This window comes from Melozone crissalis, unplaced genomic scaffold (genome assembly GCF_028551555.1).
Source record: "Melozone crissalis strain CALT ecotype California unplaced genomic scaffold, PUWL_Pcris_2 ptg000016l_1, whole genome shotgun sequence".
In the NCBI taxonomy this organism is placed as follows: domain Eukaryota; kingdom Metazoa; phylum Chordata; class Aves; order Passeriformes; family Passerellidae; genus Melozone; species Melozone crissalis.
The window spans coordinates 9,499,519-9,515,971 of record NW_026535794.1 but is presented as its reverse complement, the minus strand read 5'-3'; the positions used below and the strand labels follow the sequence as shown (position 1 = coordinate 9,515,971).

At 42.0% G+C, this 16,453-nt stretch overlaps 1 protein-coding gene across 2 annotated transcripts in view; it reads right to left on the bottom strand.

The window, feature by feature from the left end:
- The window catches only part of DNAJB6 (DnaJ heat shock protein family (Hsp40) member B6), a 58,437-nt gene that overhangs the window by 14,164 nt on the left and 27,820 nt on the right, over positions 1 to 16,453 (bottom strand). The gene's annotated exons all lie outside the window — the stretch shown is intronic.

Here is a 16,453-nt window from a genome sequence, read left to right as displayed (position 1 = left end):
CAGTAATTAATGGCAGGACAGTAATGACAGAACTATGCTGAACAAACCAGGGTAAACATCCTGAGGACATGGAGCTGCTGATTTGCATTTACCAGCTCACTTCCCACACTGCTGCCTGCTGTGCTCTTACACACCACACCAAAGAAATACACCTGGAATCGGGGTTTTCCCCTCTATTACAAAATAAAAAGCAGGTGCAGCAGTTTGCTCAGGAAAGGAACACTTCCCTGAGGCCACAGGCACCAGAGAGCCCCTGGTGCCCCAGGCAGCATCAGGAGATGCAGCTGGTGAGGGACATGGGGCTGTGTCCAGGGACACCACAGCTGCCAGCTGAGCTCCTGCCCCCGGGTATTGGCTTGCAGGAAGCTTCCTCCACCCAAATCTTCTTTAAAGGATGGCCTGCAAAGTGTCTTTCTAATCCTTCAAGACTCTAAAGTTAAGGGGCAGTGTAAACTCAGAGCAAGGCATCATATTGCTGCTTCGGCCAGTCTGAGGCTCCCCTGAGCTGGTCCTGATGCAAGCTGACACCACAAAGAGTGCAGAAAGCTGGGGAGGGGAGCTTTTCTTGAATTTCTCTCCCCCTCTTGTTACAAGGGTTTGGAATTTACCCCGTGCTCACAGAGAACCTGGAGTTTCTGATGACTCAGCCACATCCGCTGCTGCTGCAGAGAGCTGAACTGCAATGAAGGAGCAGTCAAAAGTGAAAGAAAGAGATCCCCATTGAAACACACTTATCTGAAGTCGACTGCACTGTGATCTTTGTAATCTGTTGATAAGATTTTTCTACCCATGTACTTTTCCATTGTTACAGCAGGTCTGGTATTAATATTTACCTTGGCAGAAGCTACCAGGGTTCTTCCTAGACTGAAGTCCACCAGTTGCTGGGAAATCTCAGGATTTACAGGAACCAGCTCAACCTGAGAACTCATCTAACAGATCTGTCCACAGGCCTGGATTACCCTGGGCTGAAAAAATCCTGGAGAACAACTGGATCTTCTGTTTCTTATGAAATCTAATGTTTGATAGCACAGACAGCAGGAGATCAAGTGACTCTACCAAAACACAGAATTTAGGGGACCACACCTTAAAAGTTGTTTTCATAAAGTTGCCAAATCATCAGGTTTTTTAATTCCTGTTGGAAACTACAGATGCTCATTATAAAACACCCAGCCCAGGGTATTTTCCAAAACCACGTGCACACACACACCCCTCACCTCTCCTGAAACTGTAGACAACATGCTCAGCCAAGAAAATACTCCCTCACCATTACTAGAGGCTATGTTGAGCAAGTTCTTCTGATTAATTGGTCTTAAACCTGTTTCTAAATGGCAGGAAACACGAACACAGTGACGCTCAGCAGGAGTTATAAAACCCTCCTTCAGCCTGGGCTCTCTTGGGTTTGTCAGACTCGACAGAAACCAAAATTTGCATTGAGCCCTCTTTGGAAAACGTCTCTGAGTTTGACAGTGACAGCCCTTAAAAATCTCCCTCTTGCTATTTGATGTGATGCTTCCAAGAAAAAGCAGCCATTTTAAAACCCTCTGATTTAAAAGATGCACATAGTTTTGAAAGCTGAAAGAGCCTGAAGTCACTCAGAAAATATCCAGGGAACGCTGGAGCAGCTGCCCCATCTGCACCATCACTTTTGTAAACTATAGAGGGAGTTTATTTCAACATTGACGTTTATCAGCCAAAGCACAGGGCAAACAACGAGGTTTTGAGTCAGCTCACAACAGATCAGTGTCTTTCACCAGTTATTGGCAATCATTTTCCTTCCAGAGCAAATGCACTGGGTGTTACAGAGAACACAAGGTGATTCAGGGTTTCCTGGTGTCTGTCTGAGACTCCTGTCCTGCAGAATTCAAGGAAATATTTATCCAAAGTGGTGCCCGGAGTGCTCAGCTGGGTAGGAACTGAAGATGCCAGCAGCTCCCAATCCCTGCCCTGCAGAATCCTGCTCCAGTGTCCCACCCCTTCCTCTCACAACCTGCACTGGCTGTGTCAGCTCAGTTCTCTCAGCAGCGATGGCACTGCACTCTGATGTGGGTTATGTCTCCCTGCTCCAACCCAAAAACTCACATTAAGTTTATAATTAGGGGATTTGGGCTGGCCTTTCCCAGGCCAGGACCAGCACTGCTATCTCGCCTGCCATGCAAGCCAGGCATTTCCTGCCAGGGGGGAAGAAAATCCAGAAGTGGCAGGAGACAGCAGGGGAGGTGGTGGCAAAGTCCTGGGAAGTGATGGAAAAACAAGGGTGTGGGATTTGGGAAAAGGGACAGGCTGATGGAGTGCTATTTCTGTGCTGGAGAGGCCTGGCTCAGCACCTCCAGTGCCCAGGAAAGGGCAGGGCTCAGTGCAGATTTCTGCTCCATGCTGAGCCACCCTCTGCCCTCCTGGCTTTAACAGCTGGCAATGGACCTGCTCCTTTCATTTCTGCCCAGAAATGAAATGCTCCTATTCATCTGCTCCAATGCCAGCTCCCACTGCTCCTGCCCAGCTGTGGCACAGACCACAGCAGGGAAAGCCCCACACTGGATTCTCTCACCCTCCCTGCCCTGCAGCAGCTCCCTCTGACAGTTCCAACTTTGGATTTTCCTTTTTTTCTTTAGGTGGATTTTACCTGCCACCCCACCCGCACCCAAGAACCCCATGATATCCTGCATCAGCTCAGCATGTACCAACACGAATCCTGCATTCCCGGCACATCACAAGCTACTCAAGGCACATTTCACCACCAAGATTCCCCAGTCTGCAACAAACTGGTAAAATAAAGTGAGTTTTCAGCACACACCAACCACAAGGTGCTGCTTTGAAAGGAAATGTGATCATGCTGTTCCCCATGGTGGCCATCAGGGATCAATGGCTACAGCCACTCCTGTTGGACCAGGAGCAGCTCTGGAGCCTGGCCCAAAGAGAGGGAGCTGCTGGGAGAGCCTGGAGTTACCTCCTCCTGCCAAAACTTCCTCACCAGAACCTTTTAAAGACCAAGGAATTGGTCCTGCATTGTTTCTGAAGCAGGAGAGAAGGCACAGGCTGAGCACACCCAGGTTTCTGCAGCTATTTTCCTTCTGTTAATGCACACCAGGGCATCCATATGGATCATGCCTGTTGCTCTCATCTTAAAGATCTGGGATGTTGGAAATGCAAATGGCAGGAGGTAACAACATGAATCCTCACGTTTCCAGCAAGCAGAGAGATGACCCAATTTGCATGCTCAAAGGGAATTTTATTAATTTTAAAAGACTTTATCAAGCAGGGACCTTTTATTCAATTCTGCATGAATTTTGAAAGGAAGAAAAGAATGAGGAATGAGCTGCACAGCTTGACATATATAAATACAAATTAGCAAGATTTCAAGCTTGGAGCTTGACCAAATGGACCTGATTTTTAAACAGCAATCAAGATTACTTAAAAGATTATATTTTCTACACTCTTCAGGGTCATGTCAGAGGTCTACCCCAGTTTCCTGCAAGTCTCATTGCACAGCACTAGATTGAAGTGCCCAAACCCCTTTAACATCCTGTACCAGGGGCTCCTGCTCTTGGGGTTTCTCTCTCCAACACAACTCATGGCTGAGGTGGATTTCAGAACACTGTCCCTCTGTCTGTCTCTTACATGGCTCCTCTTCCTCCAGAATTGTATCACTGACATCAAGTTCTTTGACTTGGTTTGATACTACAAGGGCAGACAGTGATAGGACAAGGGGGAATGGCTTTAAACCATTGAAAGGGGCAGGTTTAGATTAGGTATTAGGCAGGTTTAGATTAGGTGTATTAGGCAGGTTTAGATTAGGTATTTGGAACAAATCTTTACTTTGGGGGTGGTGAGGCCCTGGCACAGGTTGCCCAGAGAAGCTGTGGATGCCCCATCCCTGGCAGTGTTCAAGGCAGGTTGCACAGGGCTCTGAGCCACCTGGAGTAGTGAAAGGTGTCCCTGCCCATGGCAGGGGATCAGAACTGGCTGAACTTTAAGATCCCTTCCAACTCAAACTGTCCTGAAACAAACAGGGTTTTTTATCTCAGCTCTACTTCGACCTCAGACAGAAATCCCCGTGGGTTTCATCTCTGCCATGAGGAAGCCTCACAGCCCAAGTTTCACTTTGAAATTGTATTTGAAGTGCAAACCAAAATCCTACTGAGCAAAAAAAAAAAAAAAGAAAAAAGAAAAAAAAAAAAGAAAAAAACAGCCCTTATAATGAAACTTAATACTCATTACTAGAGGAAAACAAAGAAAGAAAAATTCCACAATGCAACTGCATGCAGCCCTGCCAGGTCCTCCATGGTGTACTCAGACACGAGGTGCCTCCCACCAGTGTTTCCTCTGCCCCTGTGCCCAAGCAGAGCCCCTTGGACCTTCACATCTCTCATATTTGTTCTGCAGAACCTCCCAGTTCCACATGAAACAGCTCCTCCACTGTCCCCAAAGACAAAACTTTGCTTCTTGTCTTCAGCCCTTCTAGGAGTTTCCACCACCAGGTCAAGCAAAATTGGCTTCTAATTAAAAAGCTCTTCAAACAGCAAAAGCAGAGGAAAAGTGCTCTTCTACTTTTGCAACAGATCTTTATAACTCTTAAAAACTAATGAGTTGAAGTATCAAGACGTCATCTTATATTCCCATTAGTGGCCCTCACTAAAGGAGCAACTTCAGAACAGTTCTGAGCAAGCCCTAATTTGCAAATTGTACAGCTGTGTTACATATTTTTCCATTGATTATCAGCTTTAAACCTGTCTTCAAAACCTTAATGCAAACCCAGATTACCGTAAAAGAAAAAAAAGATACATCAAGAAAAAGCCATGCAGTTAAATTTAAAAAGAAAAGAATCTCATGAGTGACTTCAGAAAAATGTGATGAATGACTTTCCCAGCTGTTTTGTCAACACTTCCATAGTAATTTGGCAAAAGCACAAAATCACTGAGTTTATACTTTCATCAGATGGCTATTAGTGCTGTTGAAATATCACAGACACGAGACAGTGAGTGCAGCCCCACATTTCATATTGCATTGTCCACGCTCCCTTTGCAAGGTCTCATCTCTTCAGGTTCATCATTTGAAAAATATTCTCCCTTCTACCCCGAGGTTTAAATATGACACTGTGGCTCTGACACTAAGGGTTCCATGTATTAATTACAAAAAAAGAAGAGATACCTGCTCTCTCCAATTATAGCCCCCAACATTCAATCTATTCCTCATCCATCTATCCCTGTAGGACTACAGCGAGTAAATCCCATCTTCCAGTGTGAGCACACACCCCTGATTTACAGAGCTCCAGAGACCATCATCTTTTAAATGACCCTGAAAGCATCACATGCTCACAGTAACAGGACATCTCTTCTGAGGCTCAGGAGGTTTCAAAGTACTTCATGAACTTTCACCACAAAACCCAGTTCCCAATGACAGGAACACTAAGTTGTTAGCTGCTGTTCCATTTCTGACACAAAAATGACAAGCCTGAAATTTTTTAAAAAATAGTTTCAAGTTGACATTCAATGGCAGTTTTGATGAATATTATATTTAATTATGAAACCTGTACAACTGGCCTTAGAGGAGACTCCCAAGCTTCACCAACTTTTGTTGTTTGGCATCTCCAATCCACCTCAAAAGTTTCCAAACATTCTTCTTTCCCACCCATAGTCAAGATCTATGCCTTAAACCCACCATAGTTTAGAAATACAATTTTTCAAATCCTGTCAATAACAATGTTTATAAATGCAATGTATACACACATATACATGCAGGTATTTAGACAGATAAAAATAAATTGTTCCATGTATGCTTCTCAAAATGAACTTCTGACCCAAACAACCAATAAAGAGAGCACAGAAACGAAGATTTTCTCAACTGAAAAAACCCCAAACAGCAAACCAGGAACATGACTACCACCCAACACTAACAATACTTACAATTCTCTTTTGTGCCTGGAAACAGAATCATCAGTTTATACACTCCTTCTGCAGAGATCCAGGGGGAGCAGGCAAGACTTTACCAAGAGAGCTTTGTGAGTTTTGGAAAGAGAAGGAGAGTTTGAAGAGTGGCATTGGTACCTCTGGGTGCACCAGCAAGGCCGTGAACCTTCCAAGAAAGCCACCCCAGGGCTGCTCCTGTCCTGTGAGGCTGCAGTGGCACCATCCCAGCTTCTCCTCTCCTCACACACCTCCAGAGCCCTGGGATGAAGCACCAAGGACAGGAGCAACCACAATCTCTGGGGCCAAAGTAAAAAAGGGGGCTCCAGTGTTAAAGAACTTTCCATAATGGCAGAGAGGCTGGAGTGCTCCACATTCCAGAAGGGTGGAATGCACACTGCAGAGCCCACTGGCTCTTGCGGAGATGTGGATGTGACCTGGGGAGGGCTGCACCCACCAAAACTGCACAACTCAACACCTGAAGTTGCCATAACCAGCGTCTGCTCAAAATCACCCAGCATAAAGATGTACCCTCATCTCCTGTAATTCTGCAATGGCACTGAAAGCTTTATGGAAGAATGTTTGAGTGACTGTTTGTCAGTGAGATCAATATATCATGGTATAAATATTTGAAAAACTATAGAAACAAGTATCAAAGCTGCTGTGGTTTGAGCTGTTTAACTACAATTTTGTAGCAGCCCAAAGTGCAGCATCCAGCAGAGCTGCTCCACCCTTCCTTGAACATCAGCAAACTCAGAATCTTGTCAGAAACATTTGCCAAGAGCTTTACTGAGTGTGAAGGTGTCAAACTCAATTTACACAAAAGCATTTCTGCTCAGCCTTGTGAACCAGGGTGGGTCCCTTTGCAGGGCTGGGAATGTCCTGCAGACAGCACTGTGACAGAGAGAGCAACCCTGGAACAGATCCACAGCAGGTAAGGCTGATGTTCACCTACGTTTGGTATCATGCAAGTCAGTGACTGACAGAAATAGCCACAGATTTTGCACATTTGAGAACATTTTGTCACTTTCCAATTGAAATTCTGACCTTGCTTGAACTGCTGGTATTGGATACAGCCTGGTATCTCTACAGAAACAATCTCCATTTACAGTAATATTTAAAAATACTAAATAAAAGAATCATGAACTGTTTTTCTAAGGAGAAAGTTGGTTAGACAAGACTGAATAGTGGACTGGAAACAGAATTGGAGCCAAAAGGGCAGCAAAATTGCCTTCCAGGAGATGGAATCTGTTTGCAAAAGCCTTCAAAGCACTGAATTCAATTGAGAAAATAAATCAAAAAATAAAACCACACTGTTGTAACAGCAATAAACAGACACTGATGACAGTTCAGTTAAGACCTGAGTGTCCACCTCTACTCCAGTTTTAACTGAAAATCTAGAGGACCTAGATTTTAAAAGATTATCCAGAATAGGCACAAAAATAGAAAACCCGAGAGGCTTTGACCTCTGTTAACAATCTATCATCTAACCTCCATGAAAGCTGCACTCCAAGTTGCCAGCTTGGCTCTGAGCCCCTTCCAGGCCCAAACCCAACAGCAGGGACACTGACAATTTGGGTAATTTTGCCACCACACCCAGAAAACACAACAGCAATCTGAATCTAGAGCCCAGCATGAACCAAGGGCGCATTTCTGGTTTCAGGAGGAGCTGGGAGGTGCAAGGCAAAATTCGCCCCCACAAACAGCTCTCATAAAAGAACTTTCCACTACTGGAAACTATTCTGTGCAGGGCAGCAAGCACCTCCCCTGAACAGAGCAGCACGAGCATGCACTTGGCTTTGTGATTTATTCCACAAAAAGGGTTACCAGGGATGGAGTCATCACCTTCTATAAACATTTCGAGGGCAAAACCACACATGTGATCCCAGAGCAAGTGCTAGAGGAGAGGGAGGAGTGGAAACCACGTAAGAGTAATCAGTTAATGTTATGTTCTCAATTTGGTTGATCAAGAAGAGCAGGGAGGTTTGAACACCTGTGTCTTCTCAGAAAAATGTTTTATTTCCCTGAGCCGAGTTTCTTGTTTTTAGGAGTGATTACAAGAAGCATCTTCTCAATTAGTCACTGCATTAGAAGCCACTTAAAAGTCACTTTCTGTTCTATGACACTTTTTGAGACAGAGTTATAGCTATTAATAAATAAATTATTAATGGCTACAAAACTGCCATGAGAAAGCTTCAGGACAAATTACTCTGCTTTCTTTCAACCTTTAACCAAACAGATTTTCTTTCAATTCTTTCAGGCCAATACTTTCAATATAGATCAAAAGTAGGTCAATAGCAATAGATCCTCCAATTTAGATAATGCATAGGAATAGTTAACATTGATACGTAACACCTCTAAAATATGAATATGCATAGTAAAGTACACATCATTTTCTTTTTATTTAACAGTGGTAAAAACCAATCATCTACTTGTAATTTTCTACCTGCTTCTCAAAAGGGTGTTTAGTCTACGAAGACCAGACAGTGACTGTAACAGAGGATTTGATTTGTACAGTAAACAAAACTGCATTTTCCATCTCTGGAAAAGGTTCTACACAGAATGCAACTCAAATCTTTGAAGGTCCTTGGAAAATACAGATAAAATTGATGGAATTGTTTTGCTTTGACAAGTTCCAGTTCTGGTACATTTAAAAACAGTTGCTTTAAACAATTTTTAACAGTTTAGAAGCCATTTACTGCTAACAAAGATTCAAGGTGTGCACTGGCTACACACTTTGCAAACTACAGAAATGTTTTTGTCTGAGCCTCCTTTTAGGCCAGAAGAAGGCAGAGCAGTACAGCATGTACACTTGTTTGCTTTTCCATTAACAAGATTCCTTGTGTCACTACAGCTGGCTCTGGCCATGCTGGTGACTGGAAAAAGCCTTACACTTTTTATTACTTGCTCAGAAAGGAGACTGCACACGGGCTATTTTCAGGCCTGAATATTTACATCTCAAAATATGGTTCATTTGACCATTGAAGAATAACATTCTGGAGTTCCAGTGCTCTTCAAGCAGGATACCTTTCCCAGAAAATTTGGGAGGACCTCAAGAGATACCAGGATTTTACCACACAATAGCTTACCTTTCAGTTTTGTTACAAACTGTTTCTTCCTTATGTGACCCAAATGCTGATGAATTATAATTCTAGGAAGTTGCCTTTCCTCAAGTTTTCCTTAGAAATGAATCTAACAAATGCAGCTCTGGGTATATACAAAACCCAAATTATCATCCACAGAGAGGTTTTTCACACACAGCCCTGTACGACACTTCCCTGGCTATTCTGTAGAACCATTTATCTGACATAATGCAGTCTTGGGCATTTAGCACAATACCAAAGGTGATTCCATTAACAAAAAGCCAGCTGTTTTCATCACAGTCACTTAAAATTCAAAACACATGTATTGTTACCCACTTGAGATTTAACACACAGTAAAAATAAAAAACTTTAGATCATTAAAACATTGCCAGCATTCAAGAAAATGAACAGTTTACTCTGAAATGTGGATCTCTGCTGTATCATTACACTGATTAACAAGAGACATCCTGATCTTCAACTGAGGAGCTGGAATTAGGCTGCCTGAAGGTGTGCAGCCAGTAGCTGGTGAGAAGACAGGACATACACAAGGGCTCATTGTATTGCAAATTCCAAATCTAACTCCCTGGCACAGCCATCACTGACCTGCCCTGGTTCCTCCTCCTCACTTAACATCCAATCCATCCACAACAATAAAGCCACTTACCTGAACAGATCCAGGATGTCTTCTCCCACACGAAGTCCACTCTTGGCACCTACACATCCCAAACTGGATGCTTTAGGGCAATAGTCATCAGCCTGCCCCAGGTGCACGTGGTGTTGGCTCCTCTCTCTCTTCCCAGCTCCCCTGCTTCCTCAGCACCTCCCAAGAGACAAAGCAGCCCCCACGTCACAGAATCATCCCCCAGCCTGAAAACCACAGTAAGGGAACATGACCTGTGCATCAATGTCAGCCCATCAGGAGGGAAGGAGCCAAGTACAGCCCATGGAGGGGGGCTGGAAGGAGCACTGTGCTCCAAGGTGCATCTCACTCTGTGCCCCAGGCTCCCAGAGCTTCCACTGGTTCTCTGTAAAGCCCAAGCAATCCCTTCTCACTAGGAGATATTTTTCAGAAAGCTGGTCTTTAAGACATGAAAGCCAGAGAAACTACTGCTCTTGGCAGCTTCTTCCAACAGTTAATCATCCATGTGTTAAAAATGTGTGTTTATCTTCTCATTTGAATTTGTCTAGCCTGATACAAATATTTATACTCTTCTTCCAAACAAGGCGACCTTTGATATGCTCAGTTTTTTCTAACTGTTGTACACATTTTTTAGAATCAAAGTGGAATTTGGCACAGCATCCTCAGGCTGCAGAAGCACCCCCCTTGCTTGTGCTGGCAGGGAACAGCCTCCAGAGCAGGGCTGAGCCTGGGCAGCCAGAGAACAGGCAGGGTTCACTGGAGGAGGAGACACAGACAAACGCCCATCACTTCTGCATTCACTGTGATAACTCGTGATCGTGTTTTCCTGATGAGAAAGGCAAAAGCCAAATGAGGAGAAAAGTCCTTGAAATTTATGTCAACAGCACAAAACAACCTACGTTGTTTTCCTGCTTCTCCCTAACTGGTTTCAAGGACCTTAAGACTTTCTGTTCTTCTCAGGGGTACACCATCCAATCCCAGAAAAGACAGAAGGAGCACTAGAGGTGTTTAATAAAAGAAACATTTTGGTGGCTGTCCTAACGCTCAAGGTGAATGTCCCCAGAAGGAAAATCTTCCATCTCTTTGCAGTTGCTCAGGAGCTCAATCAAAAACCAACGGCAGGAGGCTTGTGAATGCTACTCCTGCTTGCAGGCAGGACCAGACACAGCCAAAATAGCTCCAAGTGAATTTCTAGCTCTCTACTGCTCTCCTGGACAGCCAGCTCCCACCTGGTGTAGAAGAGATGAATAATGCCCTTTCATTATCCGTGCAGTACATCTGGTGACAAGGACCTGCCTGTATTTCCACAGGCACTCAGCAGTAAGAAATGAGACTAGCAGAGAAATTCTCAGGGGTGTCTGAGTGACTACTCAACAGGAGATGCCCAAGTAACTCAAAGCACCAAAGTGACTTCTGACAAGAGGCAGTGATATTACACAAAGCCTGGCCAAATCCCCTGGAGACAGAAGACTTTGTCCTCTAGCCTTGGCCATGTGAGTTTCCTCCATTTTCCTTCAGAAATACTTTCACAGAGAAGTTCAAACCAATTTTAAAACATCCACAGTCTAGCTCCCCCTGGAAGGAGAATGACAGTGACTGATACTGCAGAATGCTCTTACACAAAAGCAAAGCACAGTATTTCCATTGCTGAGTATGACAAATATCACAACAGGATGACAAATGCAGATTTAGTTTCTGTGAAGAGTAAAAGGCAGCCTCCAACTACATGTCTAGGAGAAAACTTTGCCAGAGGTGGCTATGGTGACAGTTATGCAAATGTGTGATAAATTAGCAACTTAATCTTACTCTATATATCAGTTACGAAGATTAACACAGGCTTGACATGTATTTCTGGAGGGAAACCAAAAGATGGATGAGGCTGCCCAGTTTCTCTATCAGATGTCTCAAAGCCTCTGCAGCCTTATGACTTTTTTTATTATTGGGAGGTAAATCCCCCTCCTGCACCACAATTCAATCAAGCTTGTGACTGGAACCAAGACAGAAGATTCCAGAGCTACTGCTTTGCATTTTCAGCTGGTTTAGTAACACCTTTGAGCAACTCCATTACAGACACAGCCAAGTAATTCTCTTTTCTGGCCATCACAAATCTGTGTTCCTCAACATGAATACTATGGCCAGGCTGGATTCCTCTCTCATTCCAGTAACTTAAATAAATAGAATGCAGGAAATTTCAAATTTGACTTTTAACTTCAAAAAGAAGGAGGGACTGAAGCATTCTCAATGTCACATAACAGGGCAGCAAGCTCACGTGAGCTTTTCCAAACAAGGTGTTACTATTTCATCTCTCTCTAACATTCAGGTGAATGAAAGGATTCAGCTTTACTTTCACTGCTGGTAAACTAGCAGGTACAGAGTTTTGTTTGTTTCTATTTTTATGAAATTCACTTGAAGTTGGTTGCATTGCAAAGAAGAGCTAGACAAGCCCTCATTTGAGATTCAGAGGTAAAGATAAGCTATAGGCCAAAGCCAAATTTTAAGTTATTACCAGAAGCCTCTAAAAATATTTTTTCTTGACTGTCAGTTTTAAATCAGGTTCAAAAATTACCTCTTTTTAGTGAGTTTAAAATTAACTCAATATGCTGCAAAATTAACTTCATTGTAAAAGCCAGAGAAACTAAAGAGAATTCTATTTAATCGTGTCCTTCTGATAAAATGTTTTACTTGTCTTCTCAATTAAACATACTTTAATCCCCACCACAACATTTTGAATCTGACAACATCTGAAAGTCTTCCTTCATTCTTTCAGAAGGCAATTAGCAGTCAGGCCATCAGTGCAATCAATCTACCTCACACCAGGACAGCCCAGCTTTCAGGCCTGGGCACTATCACCTCCAAACTCCTCCTATCTTTTGGCCACAGCAGCATGACAGAGCATAAAGTACTCATGTGGGGTTTTGATTAACTTTCTACCAGCTGCTGTAAGTGAGATAACACCTAATGCAGCACTGAGTCTGCCACAACAGAGTATTCAGAGAAGTTTCAGTGAGTTTAAATCAGCACAGCTTGCAGAGGTTCACGGTTACGGCTCTGATCATCACAGGATTTTCATTCTTTCCTGATTTTTTTTAATCTGACAGCACCTCAAACACAAGGTTTACTATTTTGTGGATGTATGACCTATATAGCAGAGAATAAACCAACCATCTTCAGCAGTGCACTTCACTCAACAACCAACTCTAGCCAAGATATATTTTTTAAAAACAAGTAAGAAATCCACTAGAATTACAAATTCAAAGGTACAGTTTGTAACACTAACAAAGCCAACATTCTTCATTCCAGCCCTGGTGCAATGTAAGGACCATTTCAGCATTTCAGGTGGAAAGCATGAAGTTCTGTACTACAACAACCACTTTAAGTCAAACAATAACAAGAAAGCCCAAACTGTCTATGTTGAGGCAAATCAAGTCTGTGGTCATAGCTCAATCATAAAGTAAACAAGCCCTGAGGGAGGAGACAGTACAAACAGACTTTCTTATGTTAAAAAAAATAAAGTTTCAAAGTTTGGTTACTGCTGACTGGCATATTACCATATTGCCACTAGCCCATGAGAATAGCATGACTTGAAAATAAGCCTTAATTAACCAGAACATCCAAAAATCACAACCAAAGAGGCAAATTTTCCAAAAATACTAAGAAACACTTCCACAAAAAGGTTAACAAGTATTTTAAGTACTAGGCCCTTTTCAAAGGTTCTCTGACCACAAGCATCAAACAGCTGTAGCATTCATTATGCAACACAACCATCTTCAGAAGCACTATCCTGTTACAACCACAGATTAAACTCAGGCAAAGGAGCTCACTGCTCAACCAGAACAGAAGCACATTCAGGAACTCCCATTTCCAAAAATAAAAACTAAAATCTAACTTTATCACTGGACTATCCCACAGATGGTCTGAAACACAGCACAGCTCAGTACAAAAGATAAACCTCCAGTTACACCTAATGCCAAAACACTGAAGGAGTCAAGGAAACAGGATAACCAAACACAAGCACTGAGAAGAGATACAAACCCTCTGGGCTTTTTAAATCTTTTACAATCTTGTTTTCAGCATTCTGACTCAGCTCATCAATTATTCACAAGTTGATACAGGATCCACCTGACAAATGCTACGCACACACTCTGCAGAGCAGCTCTGTCACCTCTGTCACCAACCAAGCCCTCTGATCCCCAGCAGAGAAGGTCTTGTGAGAACTGAGCCCTGCAGGAGTGCAGCCACTGAACAGTGTGAAGCATTCCAACACAAAATCCCCAACTCCTTCAGGAAAGCCAAGTGGAAGGGGCAGGTGCCATGCAATCTATAGAGAAACTGGGGGTTAGTGTGCTGCACTGGGATTACTGCCATGCACGAGGGACTGCAAAGAGGGTGCACCAGGAGAAAGCATCACAAAGTTCTTGTATCCACCAATGAACTTTGAAGCAGAGCATGAAGGACTAAATGACTTAGCAGGTTCAAAAACTCCATCTTGGTTTTTCCAAACAGCTGTTTTTCCAGGATGCTTAATTTAAATGGGATGGTGTCCCTAAAAATTCAAAATTAATCTCTCGTGTATGAAAAGATGGCACTTTTAATCCAATAGCACCTGGTTTTGAAAGCTGCCTCATCCCACTGTATATTTGTACCTAGCATTTGCCATCAGGAACTTTTTCTGTTGTTAATTATTTTGTACTATTTTGGCCAAAATTGAAGTGTCAGGAAATGTGCTGCCCTTGATGATCTATCACTTCTAATAAACAGGTCTTGTACATCTATGCAAATTATGGATTAGAAAGGAACAACATGAAATTTTTTTCAAAGCAACCTAACAAGTGGGTTTTCAGGAGAAAACAACTAAATTCAGCAAAAAAATTCTGAATAAAACATGGAATGTGAGTTTATTTTGTGTTTTAAAAAAGGAGCTGGATGCAAGAAGTTGCATTAAAAAAAAGTTGGATGTGATGTTATTTCAAAAAACACTGAAAGAGATGGAGACTGTTAGGTTTAGGTCAAGTGAACAATGACAAGTTTTTAAGCCTGGAACTGGAATTGCTGGTCCAATGATACATTTGGATGAAGACCACACATCCAGTTCAACTACCAGCCCATGGAAATGCTGGTGTGTGGGTATCTCACTCCTGCAGGAACCTACTGCCAAATTCTGCCTTCTGCTGACTCATTCCCTGTGTTTTGCCAGTTTCTACCAGGGAAATGCAGCACTGCCACTTTAATGCTGCATTTTGGCCAGCTCTGACAAGCAGCTTCAGGGATCTGAAGGCAGAACAGAGACTATCCAAAAATCCGGATCCTGAGCACATTTAGTGTTAAAAAATTCACTTCAGAACCCTGGTGTGACCTGTTGGGGTGTAACACTGTGAGAAGGATCATATTTTCCTAGGTAAGAAGATAAACATGTGGGTACAGATCTGATACCCTAACTGTGTTCCTAACCTGAGCAAGGCAATTGAAATGTTAAAGACTTGGAATAAAACTAGAAGGCAAAGTTTGGCACTTTAATATAAAATCTATGGGTATCCAGAGGAAGGCATTCAAACTCAACTCCAGATTGTCCTAATTTTATTTAACTTGGTTAATCAATTTTAAAGCACTTTTTACAATTTACATAATTTAAAGGAGCACACTGCATCCTATAAATATAAATTAACATTTTTAATAACTCAAGACATCACAACAAAGCCAAATTTTGAAATAAATGTCATGTTTAGTTATCTGGATCAAGAAATAACATACATGGGGAGGGGGAAAAAACAGCATTAACAAGAAAACACTGTTTAGTTCTAAACTAAGTTTGTGCTTCTACATCAAAAACACAACACTGAAGTGACAGGAACTCTGCAAAGAACTTGAAAAGGTATATAACTGCTTTAGTCCCAAAACCAAAGTATATATTTATTTTTTCTTCTACATGTTATTTTTTTTTCAGTTCTATCAAATTAACATTAATGGTAGAGGGACAAAAGTACAATATACTAACTTTACTGCAAATACAAATTCTGTTGTAGCAGTTTGTTAGCTTGGTTTGGCTTAGTTGAAATGGTTTTCCTGCATGAAAAACAAGAGCATATCTTTTCAATGTATTTAATAATCAACACATTTGTTAGTACAAAGCAGATGGTGTTCAGCAAGAAGGCATTAGGTGATCATTTGAATACACCATGCTTTTTTTTTTTTTTTTTTTTTAAACCACTAAGCCACCCTGAAGAGTTTTGTGCAGGCCAGATGTTCACAGCTGGTGCACAGATGAAAGCTGCACATCCATGATCTATGCATGGAACTATCCAGAACCTGGCAGGTGTTAACAGACACCATTAGTTACCTGCAAGCTTTCTCTGTGACACATCAAAACCAAATCATTTTCCACTAAACTTTGAAAATCTGGTCTTAGCTACAAAAGAACACTTTACTTCACTCCATTAATTTAACAAAGGGCATTAATCCATCTTTTGATTTTTGGTTGAGGACTAAAAATAAGAGTGAGATATCATAATCCTAATAATTTTGTCCAAATCTTCAAAGCGATTACTTGTTCTCAAAACAGCAAAAAAACCCTCATAATTCTCAGTCTTTTTGTAATTATTAAATGTGAAATAAATAAATTTATCAAATGCATATTTGTATTTACTACAGATTATTTTTTAAGCAAATCTCAGAATAACTTTAGAAAACTTTTTAAAACAGAATTGCTTTCGGCCTAGACTTAAAATAATTACATATTAGGGCAAAAGATGGAGTTAGAGAGTCAGCCTCTGAATGCTTCTTAAAAATAGGTGCTTCAAATACAGGTTTAGAAATGAAATTAAAAATAATGTTTT